This window comes from Oratosquilla oratoria, chromosome 28, assembly GCF_046742065.1.
Source record: "Oratosquilla oratoria isolate Oo_2021 chromosome 28, ASM4674206v1, whole genome shotgun sequence".
NCBI lineage: Eukaryota > Metazoa > Arthropoda > Malacostraca > Stomatopoda > Squillidae > Oratosquilla > Oratosquilla oratoria.
Genome location: NC_134804.1, coordinates 44,719,508 through 44,737,441, shown reverse-complemented (window position 1 = coordinate 44,737,441; position 17,934 = coordinate 44,719,508). Strand labels below are relative to the sequence as shown.

Here is a 17,934-nt window from a genome sequence, read left to right as displayed (position 1 = left end):
TTGTCCTTCTCAGGGGAAGATGATCGCAACTTCTCGTATAAGATTGTACATACATACATATACCAAGGCTTTTTCCCCCTTACAAGGGGGGTAGCCAAAAAGGGAAAGGCATAAAAACACTCCCACCCATTTCATCCCTAAATACACTCCACACCCCTCCCACCCTCCCTCTCATCTGAGCACCTCCTGGATGACGGGTCATCCCTGCACCCTGCCCACCGCCCTGGGTCAGAAGCAGTGTCGCAAGACACAGTACATCCACAGCAAGGCCGCTTCATTTAATCGGCGACCCCCCCCTCTCCGTCCCCCTTTGCATATAAGGCGAGGACGGGGAGAAATCCCTTCGGGCTGCGTCAAAATTTACTCACACATACTACCCCACCCCCCCGCCCATTCCTCCTCATGCAGTCACAACATCATCCATATACAACCATTCTCCACTCACCTCTGTCTTCCGTCCTCTCCCTTCCTTCCTCAACAGACATTCCCCTCTTCCCCAAAGCCCCCTTCACCCCATCCATCCACCTCATCCTAGGACGTCCCCTCATGTTCACTCCCTCTATAAGATTGTAATAATATTTATGTATATGCATTTAAAAGGTGCATTGGGAAAGATCGGAATGCCTTTTCAGGAGGGACGAGAAAGGACAGAAGATAGGGGTGAATGGAGAATGGTTGTATATGGATGATGCTGTGATGCATGAGGGGAAGTGGATGGGGGATGGGGGGTGATGGAGTATGTGTGAAAAATAAATTGACGCAACCCGAAGGGATTTCTCCCCGTCTTCTTTTCTGCATGAGGGGACAGAGAGAGAGGGGGGGGGTTGCCGATTTAATGAAATGGCCTTGCTGTGGATGTGCTGTGCCTTGCGACACTGCTTCCGACTCAGGGTAGTAGGTGAGATGCAGGGATGACCCGTCATCCAGGAGGTGCCAAGATATGAGGGAGGGAAGGGGGTGGGGTATGTTAGGGATGGAATGGGTGGGAGTGGTTTTTATGCCTTTGTTTTTTGGCTACCTCCCTTGTAAGGGGGGAAAGCCTTTGGTATATGTATGTATGCATTACCGCTAGGGGGTTCTGTGTGAGAAGACGATGGTAAATCCGAACCTCAATTTGAATAGTCCGTTGGAGTGGGAAGAATCAGGCTCTCTCTCTCTCTCTCTCTCTCTCTCTCTCTCTCTCTCTCTCTCTCTCTCTGTCACACACACACACCTCCACGCCCCAGACTACATGCTGCCGTGATGTGGTTTCCACACAAACAGAAAGAAAAGAGGGAATTCAAAGATCAGCTGTAACAACGAAGATGGTTCCATGCCAAGCTGACACACCACACGAGGACAAAAGAATAACGAAACCGAGTTGATGAGATGGTAGTATTCAAAACAACGAAAACATCAGACATAATCAACGAAGGAGACTTCTTCAAATGGGATGAAAAAAAAAAAAAATCAGAGGACACGAAGAAAATGAAAATCAACAAAATTGAAAGATTTCTGGAAATTCAATTTTTCATACAGATGTGTTGATTCGGGGAATAATATGGAAGAACAGATAAGAAAAATAAATTGAAAGATAAATTAAGTCATGGAATTAAAGACTGTATCCCGTGTTTACATTAGTATACTACAATTAGGTACACAGACACACACACACCTCATCCCCTTGCTCAAGAGGGAACAGAAACGGCTTAGAGCAGTAGAGAAATCTATTCATGCCCGGAGCGCGGCGCGAACTTTATACCTCAACCCTGCAAGCCTGAAGTGCTCACCACACTAGCAAGCCGTGTGTGTTTGTGTGATTCGCCAAGGTCTTGGATCAAGTGTTGGACAGATATCATCCTCCCAGATGAGAGCTCAGAGGTCACACACACACACACACACACACACACACACACACACACACACACACACACACACACACACACACACACACACACACACAAACTCCTTGCCCACCACACACACACAAACTCCTTGCCCACCACACACACACAAACTTCTTGCCCACACACACACACACACACACTCCTTGCCCACCAGAGTTAGAGTGCCGGCCTGCAGTGCAGCAAGGCTGATTTTTTCCTTCAATCCTGGGCGAGACCAACTCAAATCGTTGAGTGGTCAATAACGGTACCACTGCACCGTTGAACCAGTGTGTATGTGTTTAATTTGATGATTCATTCAGTATTACAGACCTTTGGCTTAGAAAACAATTCGTGTGGTACCCAGGTAGTACGCGAGGCTTCTTTCGACACATCCTGTCTCCTGAGTGTCATAACATAGATAATTCATGTGTATGATACTCTGCATTACACGATGCAACTCAAAAGGCCGTGTAAAAAAACAGGAACCAAACATTTTCTGTTGTTGACAAAATGTCCTTCGTCCTTATCTGGCCTCACCACTTGAGAAGGGAACGTAGGCGCTGTGTCCTTGGAATCCTGAATTCATAATCTTTTATAAAGCGTCCAGTCCTATGGCCGCATTTCCTCTTAGCTTACGGCTGATGTTTCTCCAAATGTACTTTCATGATCAAATCGCTGTTTGATTCAACAGATGATCACGTGTGGTCAACAATACCACTTGTCATGTACCTTCTAGACCGAGCTGAATACTTATCATTCGTATTAAACGTACGATCAAATACGTGAACGAAAAATAATAGATCCGTGAATATATGAATAAATTACTACAACTTTAATTAAGATTATTAAGTACTCCTTATTAGATATAATATGGTTTCTCGTGGTTTTACAATCAAAATAATTTCTCAACGCATTTAATGGCCAACAGTTTTCCAACATGCTTTCGACTATTATCTGTCTTAATCTTTATTATTCCTAGAAAATATATCTATCAACAGTGATGGTATGAATTATCTGTATTGGATTATGTATATTCTTTCTGAGAAAAGCAATTCAAGTTTCTGATCTTCCTCCCTTCCCTGAACGCATAGTTTTAAAAACGAAATGCATCAACAGTTTTCCTTCACTCTGGCCACACCACACAGGGGCCGGACCGCGCGATACAGTTCACCGTTACATTATAAATTTTTTCCTACTTTTCCTTGTGACGGTGATTATGTAGATGATGATGCTATAAATTTGGATTTTTTTTCAGCTGGTTTGAAAAGCCATGGTGTATGTTAGCCACGCTATAAAAAACATGAAATTCGTTTTCCTTTCCGCTAATTTGGGTACTTTCCTCGGATGCAAACAAAAAGCGCTCGATAGCTAAAGGGAGTATTACAAAGGAAGTTTAGCATGAATACAGCACATTCCGTGAACATTTTGCTCACGCAAATGTGATGTTCCGTCATTGCAGCGTGCTCAGCCTAGTGTATTTACTGCTTATGGTATTTCCTTAAGCATAACCTTACGGCGATGCACATTAGGTTTTAATGGGGCTATTTATTGATATCCAACTGAAATAAATCGTTAAATTGTGCTAAAGGACTTTTTAAGAGTAGCAGACGAAGTGAGAAATGTTTTTACATATTGAAACAATGTTGACATAAAGGAATATTCCAACTGGGCGATAACGAGGTCGGAAATATACATGTTTTGGAGAAATTATTAAATTTCTTATTATTCTTATTAACTGGACCCAACGAAAGGAGTTGTTTATATTAATTTTAACCTAGAACAGCAGAATCGTGCACCACGGAATCCTTCACCATGCCTATGCAGTGTAAGAGTGAATCAGATAGGTAAAAGTTGGATTAACTCAGGTTAGAAGAACTGGGTTCAGGACTTCCAATATCTCAGATTCGTTCTCGGAAAAAAACAACAACACATATTTGACGCCGATAAATATATTCAACTTTCTCAGGACATTTAACCTAACCATAACCTATTAAGTCACCTGACTTACCTATTGCGGGCCCTATTAACCTATTGCCTTATTTATTCATCTATTATTTATCTTATCTATTTTATCTTATTTTGAGGCAGTGCTTCATGTGTTCCCCTGGTTTAGTGAGGTTAAGTTTGTTGAAGTTAAGTTTGGTTTTGTTTGCTTGCCAGATAAGTAAAACCAGTTAATTCTTTATTATCATTGCAGCCTTTGGTGAAGGCACCTTAGTTACTTCTAGGGTTTACCAATCAGGCATTTTTTGTGGTGCTGTCTCTTTATATCTTACAATGATGTATATGTGATGCATATTTGCATCTTATATTTGATAATTTGACCAATTTCTTGCAGATGCTATTCCATCTTCATCCCATCCCATCCCAAGGAAAACATATTACCCAGTGCATCTAAAGTTGAAGCTGGGGAACGCATGTAAGTAGTGCAGGGCAGGATAGGTAAGATGGGGGAGAGGGGGGATTTGGAGGGTTATTGTAAGGAAAAAATTAAATGGAAGGAAGTTAGAGTTATGATAGGTGTGGGGCAGATCCACTTGCTCAGTTTTTTGCCTGTAAATTAGAGGGCAGGGTAGATAAGATGGGGGAGAGGGAGGGAGGGAGGGAGGGGGGAATTGGGGTGTTCAGTGTAAAGAAAGAATGAAATGGAAGGAAATTAGAGTTATGATAGATGTGGGGCAAACCCACTTGCTCAGTTATTTTTATAGTCTCGTGGACTGTTGTTGAGAGTGAGATTGGGAGGAATAGGGTGTCTGATCTAAAGTAAACCTTTATACTAGATGACGCACTGTTTGTTTTGATATGCAAGTGAACCAGTATAGGCAGACGTGCCATGCGCAAGAGGGATTATTTTGGAAAATACTTTCTGAATGCATTTAGCAAATCAACATGCAGAACTTGCAATACGGCTTTATGGAAAGTTCGTGAGGAAGTAAAGATTTAGAATAACGAACAGAGCGTGGCTTAAATCTATTTTAGCTAGTTCTAACTACTCCTTCAACCTTCAGGAGAGAGTATGCCTAATGTATGAAAACCGTAGCATCCCGAACAGCAATTTTTCCTTCATTGTTGAAATAGCTGGAGAATATGTCGCGAACATTTCTAGCTTCTTGTGCAGGCCAGCTGATCACACAAACAACAGAACATCGTTGTAAACACAAACCTATTGACGGACTGGCTGAGCTTAACCCGTAGCGTGTAATTGCGTGAACTTTTCGCGAAAATTATGCTCACGCAACGTGCTGTGTTCATGCAAAAATTTCCTGAGTAATACCGTTTTACGTACATGTCTATCAACGAACGCAGTGAATTAAACTTCCCTTTTCAAGACAAGAGAACAAAAGTACATTACTCCCTTCTGCTCGTTTAGGATAAACGATAGGTTAATTGACTGAATGGGATAATTGTTTTCCTTACATGCAACGGTGGGGCTGGGGGAGGGAGTACTCTACAAATCTGTCTAGTCCTGTTTGAATCCACTGCACACTCTGCTACTAGTTTTCAATAATAATAATAATAATAATAATAATAATAATAATAATAATAATAATAATAATAATAATAATAGTAATAATAACAATAATAATAATTAATATTATTATAAAAGATGATAGTGATACTAGTAGTAGTAATAATAATAATAATAATAATAATAATAGTAATGATAATAATAATAATAATGAGTATAATAATAACAATAATAATTATAATAATACCATATTTATTATCATTATCATTATTATTATTATCACCATTATCATTATCATTGTTATCATTATTATTTTTATCATTATTATTATTATTTTTATTACTATCAGTATTATTATTATCGTTACTATTATTATTATTATAGTTATTACTATTTATTATCATTATTATTCAAATAATAATAATAACGACAATGATGATGATGATGATGATGATGATGATGATGATGATGATGATGACAATAATGATGATAATAATAATAATAATAATAATAATAATTGATAAATGAGAAATGAATTAAACAAATAAATTTATAAATGAAATGAATTAATAGAAACGTAGAGACAATTTTTCTAATAGATATGAGCTGCCCAAAGTAGACAGCTCTGGTCAATAATATCGTATCGAAGGTGTGGAGTCGTGTATGGATTACCAGGGTAAGTGGTAGTCACTAGTGCCCATTAGAGAGAATGCACCTTAGTGAACATGTTATTAAACTTTTAGATAACTCTTGGAATTTGGCCTATGACATGTGCAGTAGCAGTTTTCTTCATGACAATTTGGAACATTTTACTCCATGTTGGTCCGGGAGGAATGGAAATTAAACAGAAATCTTAGACAATAATGGCTACAATCAACCAAACGTAAGTAAGTCCAGCTAGTTAAATATATAGGTTCTGTTCATTAATAAATGTGGTGTGGGTATAAAAAGCCAAACCATAATAAGAAGTAATCTACGAGATCGATGAAAGTAGTGGGCATAGGCCATGTTGACGTGGGACGTGGGATCGCCGTCCGTTTGGCGGTTTTTCGCGGAAAATCCGCCACTCACGAACTACACACAAGTTACGTGTGGACAGGATTCAGTAATAAAAAAATAATTTCTGATATCTTTATCATTATATTAAAATCAAAGGAAGTGACTTAAATGCGTGTGATAAATACATCATACATTCAATGAACGTGCGATTATTTTTAAACGATATTTATATATCGAAATTATAAACAATTCCTCAGTGGCGCCGCGAAGTCGCTTAGCTGCTTATCATCTATATTTGATCAGAATATTCCATTATTGGATTAAAAATATATATATATACGCATTGCAACATTCTGATTTGATTACCACTTCAGTAAACAGCTCAATTAGATAACTGTTTTTATATTTTTAAATGAAATTTTATGTAAAAAATGTGTAACGACAACATCAGTGTAAGCAAACAGGCATCCAAAATGAGGTAGGCCTGTATAATAAAGGACAAACTAATTTATTTGCAAACCGTCTGATGACAGATTCGACCGTCGATACAGTTTAATTTTTTTTTTTCCAATTGAAAAAATAAAATAACGCAAAGATGCAACTGCGCATGTCACACAGGCGAAAAAATAGAGACCGTGGGACTGGCTGGCAGCAATGCCAGAATGTGAATAAGATACGGAAGCAAGCAAGCAAGCACGACACAGTTACGACTACTTGACATCTATCAATGTTTCCACAACCAGGCTGAAATTAATTTACAACAAGATACAAGTTAATCATAAACACAAAAAACGTTAGTAATATCGTCTCCTGAAAATTATAACAAAATGTTAAAATTGCATCATCGTACCCAAAGTGTTCAAAAGTCCCAGTGAACAATGTACAACGAAACTAGACGTCACACTTGCGAGAGAGTAAGAAAAATCTCTGAGGGAGCAAGTTACTCTTTTAGTGCACCTAAACTACGCCGTTACCACAAGGAAGACATAGAAAATTTTACTTAGGCAAACTACACCTACTTGATGCTGACGTGCAGTAAAGGGCTGGGGGGGGGGCTACTTGTGGCAAACAATTTCTCTTCTTACACAGACTAATGCTACAGATAAACTGAGTGGCTGTGGCGGGCAGGGTCGGCGCTGCTTGAGATGCCAGAGCTCGCCAGACTACACGATTGTAAAGGTGTGTACAAGGCGGTTTCATCATTAGGCCCATCGAAGATGACATTGAACCAACTCAAACACATTCCATACCTCAGTTCATTCATCAATAATAGAAAACATCTTCAACATTTTTAATGCATGTGTATGTGTATGTGTGTGTGTGTGTGTGTGTGTGTGTGTGTTTTCAACTTATTTCTATGACCTTCGCCACGGCATTGGATCACGTGTTGGTCTCGTGATCGATAGATATCACCCTCGAACATGAGACCTCATGTATTGCCCGATCTATGGGTAATGCTGTGACCTTACACACACACAACTTGCCCACCACAGTTGGGTTGCCGGCTCCTAGTACAGCGATGCTGATATATTTTTTTCAACCCTAGGCGGATTTTGAAATAGGATAGTTGCATTAGCGGTCGAGAACGGTACCACTGCACCATCGAACCGTGTGTATTTACCTATTTGTATTTACCTAGTTGTATTTTACGGGAAGGGGAGCTATGCTCGTGGTGTCCCGTCTTCATATCTCATTTTATCTAAACTGTTTATAAATTCATGTATTGTTTTTGCACACACCACTTTCTCATCTAACTTGTTCCAAATGTCTATTACTCTGTGAGGAAAGCTGTTCTTTTTCAGATCTCTTCTATAACTGTCTTGATTTTCTTACCGTGTCCTCTTGTATTTCTATCGTCCCATTTTATTAGATCCTCTCTATCAGTAATTTCTATGCTTTTCATGATTCTATAAATAGTTATCAAATCTCCTCTCTCTTTTCTTTGCTCTAATGTCTGTAGCTCAAGTTTTGTTAGTGTGTGTGTGTATTTACCTAGTTGTATTTTACGGGAAGGGGAGCTATGCTCGTGGTGTCCCGTCTTCATATCTCATTTTATCTAAACTATTTTTAAATTCATGTATTGTTTTTGCACACACCACTTTCTCATCTAACTTGTTCCAACTGTCTATTACTCTGTGAGGAAAGCTGTTCTTTTTCAGATCTCTTCTATAGCTGTTCTTTTTCAGATCTCTTCTATAGCTGTCCTTTTTATTTTCTTTCCGTGTGTGTGTGTGTGTGTGTGTGTGTGTGTGTATGTGTGTATACGTTACTGTGGTCTACCAACGTTACACAAGTGTTAGTGGTCATAATGGCTACACTCACACTTGCTAACCACAAAGGGTGGGGACTTCCAGGTGTTAGTGCATTCATTGACGTCATTTTAGGGAAAAGTGGCACCCTTATGGACCAGAGCTACGTACTAATTTTCCATAAATGAAGGATAATCTTCGTTAATGATAAAATGAAACACAAACGAATTAGGTGAACAGAAAGAAACAAATTAATAGATAAATTTATAATTAGATAGTAAGTATATAGATAATTGGATAGATAAAAGATAATAATCAAAAGAATGATTATCACATTAATACTTTCACGTAATCTTTTTTCTTGACCTCTGATACCAAACCTCTATGATGCGATTTTGTCCCTAAGGATAGAAACGCTGGTTACTGGTCACAAATGACCTCGTCAAATTTAAGAAGCGACTCTACCAATCTGTACAATCGGTACAATAAGTTCGTAAACAATGTGAAATGTGTGTGTAGGCCAAATTCTGACAAATGTTTTTTTTTTTTTTTTTTTTTTACTACGCAGACATGGAAGACCAAAGACAAGGTATTGTGGATGCTTACATGGTCAAGATAATGGAAAGAGATGCTCAGGGACACTGCTTAATCAGTCGGATGTGACCTCTGCATCTTTTTTTAAATGAAGAAAAAAATCAGTCCGTTTTTATTCTCTCACAAAGGACTTGCGGTGGTGAAGTCGCTTAATCAGTTCTAATCACCGAATAAAGAAGAATAAAAAGAAGAAGAAGTAGAAGAAGAAAAAAGAAGAAAAAGAAAAAAAAGAAAGAAAAAGAATTAGAAGAAAAAATAGAAGAAAAAGAAGAAAAATAAGAAAAAAGAAGAAAAAGAAGAAAAAAGAAGAAAAAGAAGAAAAAAGAAGAAAAAAGAAGAAAATCATTAATAATAATAATAATAATAATAATAATAATAATAATAGTAATAATAATAATAATAATAATAATAATAATAATAATAATAAGAAGAAGAAAAAGAAGAAGAAGAAGAAGAAGTAAGGGATGGGGAGGAAAGGTCGCATGATGAAGTGGTCGTCGGCTGACAACATTGCTTCCGAAACAGCCAGTGGGCAGGGATGTCCCTTTATCTATCCACAAGGAGCAGAGATGAGAAGAAACAAATGGGTATTGTTTAGGTATAGCATGAGTGAACGTCTTCTTGGCTACCCCTCTTATAAGGGGGAATAATTCTTTTGGTATATAGCTACACGGGTAAAGGCAAATTGTTTTGTCCATGAAGCAACAAATGAAGATAATTGTGATTAATTCACATAGGCGTATTTATATCTTAATTCGATGTAGTTAAATTTTAGGGGTTTCAGTAGCACCCCTACGGAGCAGAGTCACACATTGTTATCATTACGACTGGAGAATCTTTGCTCAAATGAAAATCCTGATCGCTTTCAGTTTTTACGATTCCTCGACAACAAAAAATACTTTGAGAAATAAGCGTGTAGGCATACGACATGAAACGACAAGATGCTCTATCTATAGAATGACAGAAAGAAACAATCGCCAAGGTCAAACCACTTGGGAAGATAAGATAACGCTTCCCCACAGTCAAAGCATTACCTTCACCCAGATTGCACGCTTGCCCCTCATCGCTTGCCCCTCATCTTGCCCCTCATCGCTTGCCCCTCATCGCGCCTCTCGCTGCTGCCCCTCCGACCTCTAAAGTTTTTCTGTCCTTTGTTGGTATCATTCGACGCATCTCTGTCAGCGGGTTTTCGTTCCCCTGCCCCCATCCCCCTTTCCCACGTCTTTTGATGGCTTATCGTGGATGATAATCTCATACAGATCATGCAGGTTAAAGCCTGCGGGAATTATAGATATACAATAAGTAGATAAATATCCGTAATGAATATATAGATGAACGAACAAATAAGGATATATATATATATATATATATATATATATATATATATATATATATATATATATATATATATATATATATAGATAAACGTATAGATGAATAAATTAACACATAATTAGATAACTAAATACGTAAAAAAGATAAATGGGAATATAAATATAGATACACAATTAAAATCGACCAGAAGTCACTATGACTAAAGCAGAAATCGAAGATGGTGAGGATTTTGTTTTAGTAATGCCAGATGATTTCATTCAGTTTACGGCAGTGGTCCCCATCCTGTGGTACCTTAGTGGACCAAGAAGACTCACAAAGTTCAATTAACCAAAATAAAGTTTAGTGATACAAAGTTGTTGAAAGGTGGTCTCTCCAAGAACCTATAGAACAGCAAACCATAAGTATGAAGGATACTTGACGAAAGGCTGGGTGAGGACCCTTAGCTTAGGTGGACAACTCCGTGAGAAAAGTTAATACATGTTTCTATGATTTGCCATCGGCCACCACCTGCACATAATCAGTAACCAATAACCACCACATTTCGTAGTTTGTAATTAACCAAGTGTTCACTAATTAATGTGGAGGTTGGCCCATAATGAATGAGCTAAGTATACGGGAACATGTGTTAGTTTCTCTGCACAGCAGACTACATCTGTATCTTATACTGACTTACTTGGTAAAACAGGTTCAGGTGTTTGGGGAGGTACGAAATCATTCTTCAATATGATAATCTTAGGTTACGAATCATGGCATATGTGTCTGTGGGTGGAGGGGTATGCATGTGTATGTATATGATTACCAAGCTTCTTGCACGCGTTCTCAATGTTTTTGATAAGTTTTCTTTGGGAATCAGAACGTAGAGGGGTTCTCCGAACTTCACATGGGAAGAAGAAAACTTGGGACAAGAAAAGAGAGACTGCAAGGGACTATAAGGCTTGCAATACGATTAATTGTCCATATTATATTATACGTTTGAAGATTCTTGTCTCATCTTCAGATGTTAAATGACAAATTTTTGGAAAGACATGGGTATAAATTCAACCAGGATGGCCTTTCAAGAGAGTATTACAGTTCTGTTCTCTATCTCGTTCCCAAAAAGTAATTCACAATGTAATATGATAAATATCATTGTATAAAACTAGGAGATTGATGTTATGGACTCCAGCTTACCACGCTCGACACGATTCCTAAAGGAGACTGGCCAGAAACATCGAGAGCACAAGCAAGAAACTTGAAAATGCGTTACTGGTTGTAATATTTAATGAAATTTGCGTTCGAGAGAATCCTCTGCCTAGATAGAGATGTATATGAATACGTACACATGTATAGAATGTCCCCTTCATACGCGCAGAAGTGTCATTCTTTATTAAAGAAAACAAGTGAATAAAGTCGTATGGATCAAGAGTTTTCTTGTCTGAACGTTCACGGAAGATGTCAAAAATGTTTGCTTCTTTTACGCATTCAATCATAAACACTTGTCAGAAATGCTACCATAAAGTATATAGAAGAATAAATCGATAAATTAAATAAATAAATACGTGATTGAATATAAACAAATGCAGCAGAAAACCAATCAATAAATGTGAACGTAAATAGTTACGGTGCTACAAATGGTATTGGCGTTTGTAATCATTTATGGTTGTGTAGGCTATGAGAAAAGAAAGAAAAAAATTACATTCCCACCTGATCCGTTAAAAAAAAAAAAAAAAAAAAAACGAGCCGTTCACCCTTCCAATTTTCGCGCCTTCCGAACGTACCCGAGTGCGCCTCGGAACCATTCGGAGCAATGTATGAATGGCTTAATGGGGGTAAAAGTATGGCCTGAGCATTGCCAACAACATGTCTCTTTCTGAATTCTATGCTGAATTCTCTGACGGAAAACTTGACAACGAGCCGCAAGTCTTTCAAGCGATCATTTGTCAAAGTTTTAGTTGCTGAGTTTGCACGTTTCATCCACGTATTTTGACAAAAGAGAGACAAAGCAAGGACGATAACAAATTGATTTTTGCGTGGCCTAATGAAAACGCTGAAACACAATATCAGGGAGCAATGGTGGTCTAGTGTTTAGCATACTTGGCCCCATACCGTCAAATAGCCTTGGTCTTCTAATTATCAATAAATATTTTACTATTTCATTTCAATTAAGAACTGCAGAGTAAAGGGTGAGTAAAATAATCGAGCAGGAACAAAATGAAAAGAAAAAAGATAAACTTTAGTCACCCCTCTCCCAACGCAAGAGCAACCGTTCTCTTTAGTGGTTTGATTTAAATTGCAAAAATCAAATCCATGTCTATATTTGCCAAGATTTGCATTTTTTGGCTTATATATTAACTAATTTTACACCAGTAATACACAATATAAGTTAAGCATCACTATATACGACCAGTAGATTGAAGGAGACTTTACCTATGCACGTCTCTCCAACGTGTTACTAACATTATGGTAGTATTAGCAAATCTATAATAATGTTTATGTGTCATATGTGTACCGATTGGTATTACTCGATTATATCTGGTCCCCTTAACCCTTATGTATATTATCTGTGTAACTTAGTTTAGGAAATCAATCTATTGAGGACTTCAATGGAAATAAGCTTACATTATATTTTTGTGTTATCCTCGGCATTTGTAATTATTTCGAACTATGTGTTCTTTTCCTTACCTGCACTTCATGTATATCGATTCAATGCCAAATAAAATGACTTTCTAATTACTTACTGTTACACCTGTCCGAGTGGGAGCCAATCATTATCGTTATGGTATACACCAAGGTCTAAATATACAGGTCAGACCATTAGAATTCTTCTGCGCAGCTTCTGACGTCATTTGGCTGAGTCCATTTTCTCTTTGTGATACACTGAAGAAAACTGTGAAACGCCAAGGAAGACAGGAACTATAATATTTTATATATTATATATCATATATTCATATATATAGACAGGAACTATAATATTTATATATTTTATATAATATTTGTCAGAATATAACTAATTGCGTGGAGCAGTGCGAGCGAAGGCAACGTCATTTTTGAACGACGGACCAGCTTCAACTGACAGCTATAGGACCCGCTAACCCCACTTTGAGCAGCCAGGTGACGTTCACGGGCCCGCTGCGCCAACTCCCTCGAAATTCGGTCGGAAGTGGTTAGACCTTATATTCTTAGATCTTGGTATACACATTACTTTTTATGTCCTGTCGTTAAATTGGTGTGGTTCGCCATTAGTTGTTTGGGTAATACAGATATATCATCATTTACATTTTATTCTAAAATACATAAAAACTATCGTATTACAATATCATTTACATTTTATTCTAAAATACATAAAAACTATCGTATTACAATATAACAAAATAATGACAATGAAGGTAGCATTCGAGACGAATCTTGTTCAAATGAAGAAAATAAATCAACAAAGTGACGTTATTTTCACCAATTGAAAACAATCTCCTTCAAAATGAACCTACACAATGTTTGATAATGGGACTAACACTGCTTCCATGAAGACAAATTTATTTTGTTTTTTCACCATAATTCTAATCATTAGGATTTTGGTGGTGTAATTCGGTTTAATGTCACGAATTGTAGAGTGGAATTTAATGAACCATCCCCTTGGTCCAACTCGCCGGCGGCAGTTGGACCCAGGATTTTGGTAGATGTATATATATAAATATATATATATATGTGTGTGTGTGCATGTATGTATACATATGTGTGTATATATATATATATAAAATGTTTCAATGATTCCTTCATGAAGATTAGAATACATATAAAATTTCAATGTTTCCTTTAAGAGTAGAATACATATAAAAGCTATGTGATATGGCGAGTGGTTGTTTTACCGTGTTCAGCGCTGATGAGGTACAATCCCTACTTAGTAGAATTGAAGCCTTGGAGGATGCTGTAGTGCCTTAAAGAGGAGAATCGAGTTCTCCGCTCGAAGGCCCAAAATACGGAGGACAAAACTAACTACGAGCTTGGATGGAAAACGACGAAAAACAAGATGCGGAATAGTGTAAAGTCCTCTCCAGCCCCGCTCGCTTGCAAGAACTCGTTTCAAGTTCTAGCGAATCTGCAGGAAGAAGCAAATGAAACTCAAGAGAAGGGAAGGGCAGACGCTGGATCCCTGCCCACAGGTAAGGATTTTGGTTGTCGGAGACAGTCAAGTGAGGTACTTAGACAGGGCTTTCTGCGATAAAGATAGGAAACATAGGTCGCAGGTGTGTTTCCCCGGCGCGGGGATAGATGTTAGAGATAGGATTGAAGAATGTTTAGTAGGGGAAGGTAAGGACCCTGTAGTTTGCTTAAGTGCCGGGGGCAATGATATAGGTAAGTTAGGGAGTGAGGAATTGTTTGCGCGGTTCCGGGATGCGCTAGACAAGATTAGAAATAGGGGAGGTGTTCCTGTTGTATGTGAAATCCTTCCGAGGCGTAGAGTTGGAGGCGTGTGGCATTCCAGGGCTATTGCAATGAACTGCAGGCTGGAAAAACATTGTAAGGCCAATGGATAGCATTTGTCGACAACTGGAACCACTTTTACGGTAGGAACCACCTATATATAAGGGCTGGGGTGCACTTGTCGCCCAGAGGATTTCGGCTCCTTGCTGAATCCCTTGAACGAGTAGTCATCCAACAGGGTTTTTTCGGGTAGATTACGTGGGAGTACGGGAAGTATCGGCATATAGTTTAGGCAATAGAAACAAATTTGAGAGGGGCTGTGAAAAGAATCACCTAAGCAGGTGGAGGGAAGATAAACTTAAAGTTTACCATTCAAATAGCAGAAGCATAATTAACAAAATTGATTTGCTGCGAGGTAAAGCATGCATAGAGAACTTCGATATTATAGCTTTTACTGAGTCCTGGATTAACATGGCCGATAAACATTTCCTTCCGGAAATCGAAATAGGATATAAGTTTTTTTTCACAAGGATAGGGTTGGCAGGAGTGTAGCACTTTTCGTTAAAAATACAATAAACTGTATTATCAACAATTCGATTAAGGAAGAGGATTGTACGGAATCCATTTGTTTAGAGATTATAGGCAAGAATCAGAAAGTTATTTTTGGCGTCTTGTACAGACCACCTAACCTCAGCATTGAGCAGACTGATCCCCTGATTCATTTAATTCACAGAGCGTCCCAGAAAAAAAAAAAAAAAAAATTGTTGTGATCATGGGAGATTTTAATTATAGAAACGTTGACTAATAGGAGATCAGGAAACAAAGAAATTCCTAGATGTGGTGCAGGATAATTTCCTAAAACAAGTGATTACCGATCCTACGAGAGGAGTGAATACTCTGGACTTAATTTTAACTAATAATGAGCACCTAATGAGTAACGTAAAAGTGGGAGATAGTCTCGGCTCTAGCGATCATCAAGAAATAAGATGTAATATTATTTGGGAAAAAAAGATAATAATGTCCAAGTACCAGACTTCAGGAGATAAAACTTTGACATAATATAAACCTATCTGAAATTGAATATGAAATGTCATGCGGACGTTTCGGACATTGTCGATTCTCGGTGCGTGACCGGGGGTTAGGTCAAGACTAGAGGTCGGGTCACGGAGGGATATGCATACCTTGGGTCAGGTCATTTGGGGGCGAGGGCTCAACAGACAGGTCAGCGATTTAGACGAATTGTATAGCAATCTGATTTAATCATTAATGCACAAAATACATTTATCCCCCTGAAGTCAAAACGGAAAATTAGTAATATTCCCAAATGGTTAACGGAGATTGAAACACGAGATCGGAATGAAAAAAGGACTTTACGTAAAAATAAAAACGGTAATCACACCTTCGATCAAGATATAACGAAATGGCAAAGCTGGTTAAAAAGAATACACGTACAGCGAAACGTTATGAAATTAAGGTTGCTAGTCAAGCAAGATCCAACCCAAAGGGTTTCTTTCATCTCTGTAGAGCAAAGAATAAAGAATAGGACCAATTAAAAACGATGAAAATGTTATGATAGAATCGGAGGAAAAAATGAGTGAGGAGTTTAACAATTATTTTCTATCGGTGTTTACTAATGAGAGGTTAGGTAAAGTACCTGACTGCGATCCGATTTACAGGGGGGATGAAGAAAGTATTCTACCTAATATCAGCATTAGTAAAGTAGTAGTCAAGCAGATTGAAAGATTTAAAGCTACAAAATCCCCGGGTCCAGACGAAATTTTTTCCGAGAATGCTAAAGGAGTGTAAATTTAAAATCTGCGACCAGTTAACTGAAATATTTAAATCAGTAGACATTGGTTTTGTGCCTACTGCTTGAAGGCAAGCAAACGTTGTTTCTGTTTTTAAGAAGGGAGACAGATCGTCTATATGCAACTACAGGCCAATCAGTTTGACATCGGTTATAGGTAAAATGCTTGAATCGGTAATAGTACATAGGGTCAAAGAACACATCGAAAGACATAATTTAATTCGTGATTCACAGCATAGTTTCTCCAAGGGTAAGTCATGTGTGACTAATCTTCTATCCTTTTACACTAAAGTATATAAGGCATCACATAACAATACGATATTATTTACCTTGACTTTAGCAAATCATTCGATAAGGTGCCACACCAGAGAATATCAAATAAAATCAAAGCCCATAGCATAGGAGGAAAAGTGTTAGAATGGATTAGAGCTTGGTTTAGTAACAGAAAACAGCGGGTCCCCATATATGGAGTAAAATCTAGGTGAGGCAATGTTACTAGTGGGGTCCTCCAGGGCTCGGTTTTGGGTCCCTTGTTCATTATGTACATAAACAACTTAGACGACGGGATAATTAGTGATAGTAAGTTTGTGGACGACACTAAAATAGGACGCCTAATTAGGTCAGAAGACAATGCAGATATTCTGCAGGATGATCTTAACAAATTGTTCACACGGTCGGTGAACTGGCAAATGAACTTCAATATCTCTAAGTGTAGCGTGTTAAACGTAGGGCTACACAACCCCGAAAACAGATACAGCTCAGATAACATGCTTTTATAGAAAACTGAGTGTGAGAGAGACTTGGGAGTTCTAGTGAGTCCGGACCTTAAAACCCAGGAAACAGTGCATTAGCACCAGGAATAATACTAACAGAGCATTAGGTTTCATTGCTAGGACGGTAACGAATAGAAGTGCGGAGGTAACTATTAATCTCTATTTAGCGAGTTAGACCTAACCTTGACTATGCGGTACAGTTTTGGGTCAGAACAGAGAAGAATGACCAAAATACATGGACTCAGAAATTTGCCTTATGAAGAGAGGCTTAGTCACCTTAACTTACACTCTCTGGAAAGACGCAAAGTGTGGGGTGATCTAATATAGGTGTTCAAGTGGATCATAGGCTTTAACAAGGGTGATGCAAACAAGGTCATCATATTAAAACAACAGGCAGGACTTTGGGGATCGGTGCCATCTGCGTAGAGCTGATACTCTCTTCTCT

General features: G+C 38.2%; 1 protein-coding gene and 1 long non-coding RNA gene across 2 annotated transcripts in view; one reads left to right on the top strand and one right to left on the bottom strand.

Moving 5' to 3' along the window:
- Positions 1 to 7,474, bottom strand: part of LOC143040361 (metalloreductase STEAP4-like) — a 22,029-nt gene extending 14,555 nt beyond the window's left edge. Inside the window, exon 1 of the mRNA XM_076211351.1 lies at positions 7,353 to 7,474. The gene's annotated coding sequence lies outside the window, so the exon portion shown is untranslated. The remainder of the gene's footprint in view (positions 1 to 7,352) is intronic.
- The window catches only part of LOC143040364 (uncharacterized), a 33,529-nt gene that overhangs the window by 422 nt on the left and 15,173 nt on the right, over positions 1 to 17,934 (top strand). Inside the window, exon 2 of the long non-coding RNA XR_012967710.1 lies at positions 4,204 to 4,284. This is a non-coding gene — a long non-coding RNA (uncharacterized LOC143040364). The remainder of the gene's footprint in view (positions 1 to 4,203; positions 4,285 to 17,934) is intronic.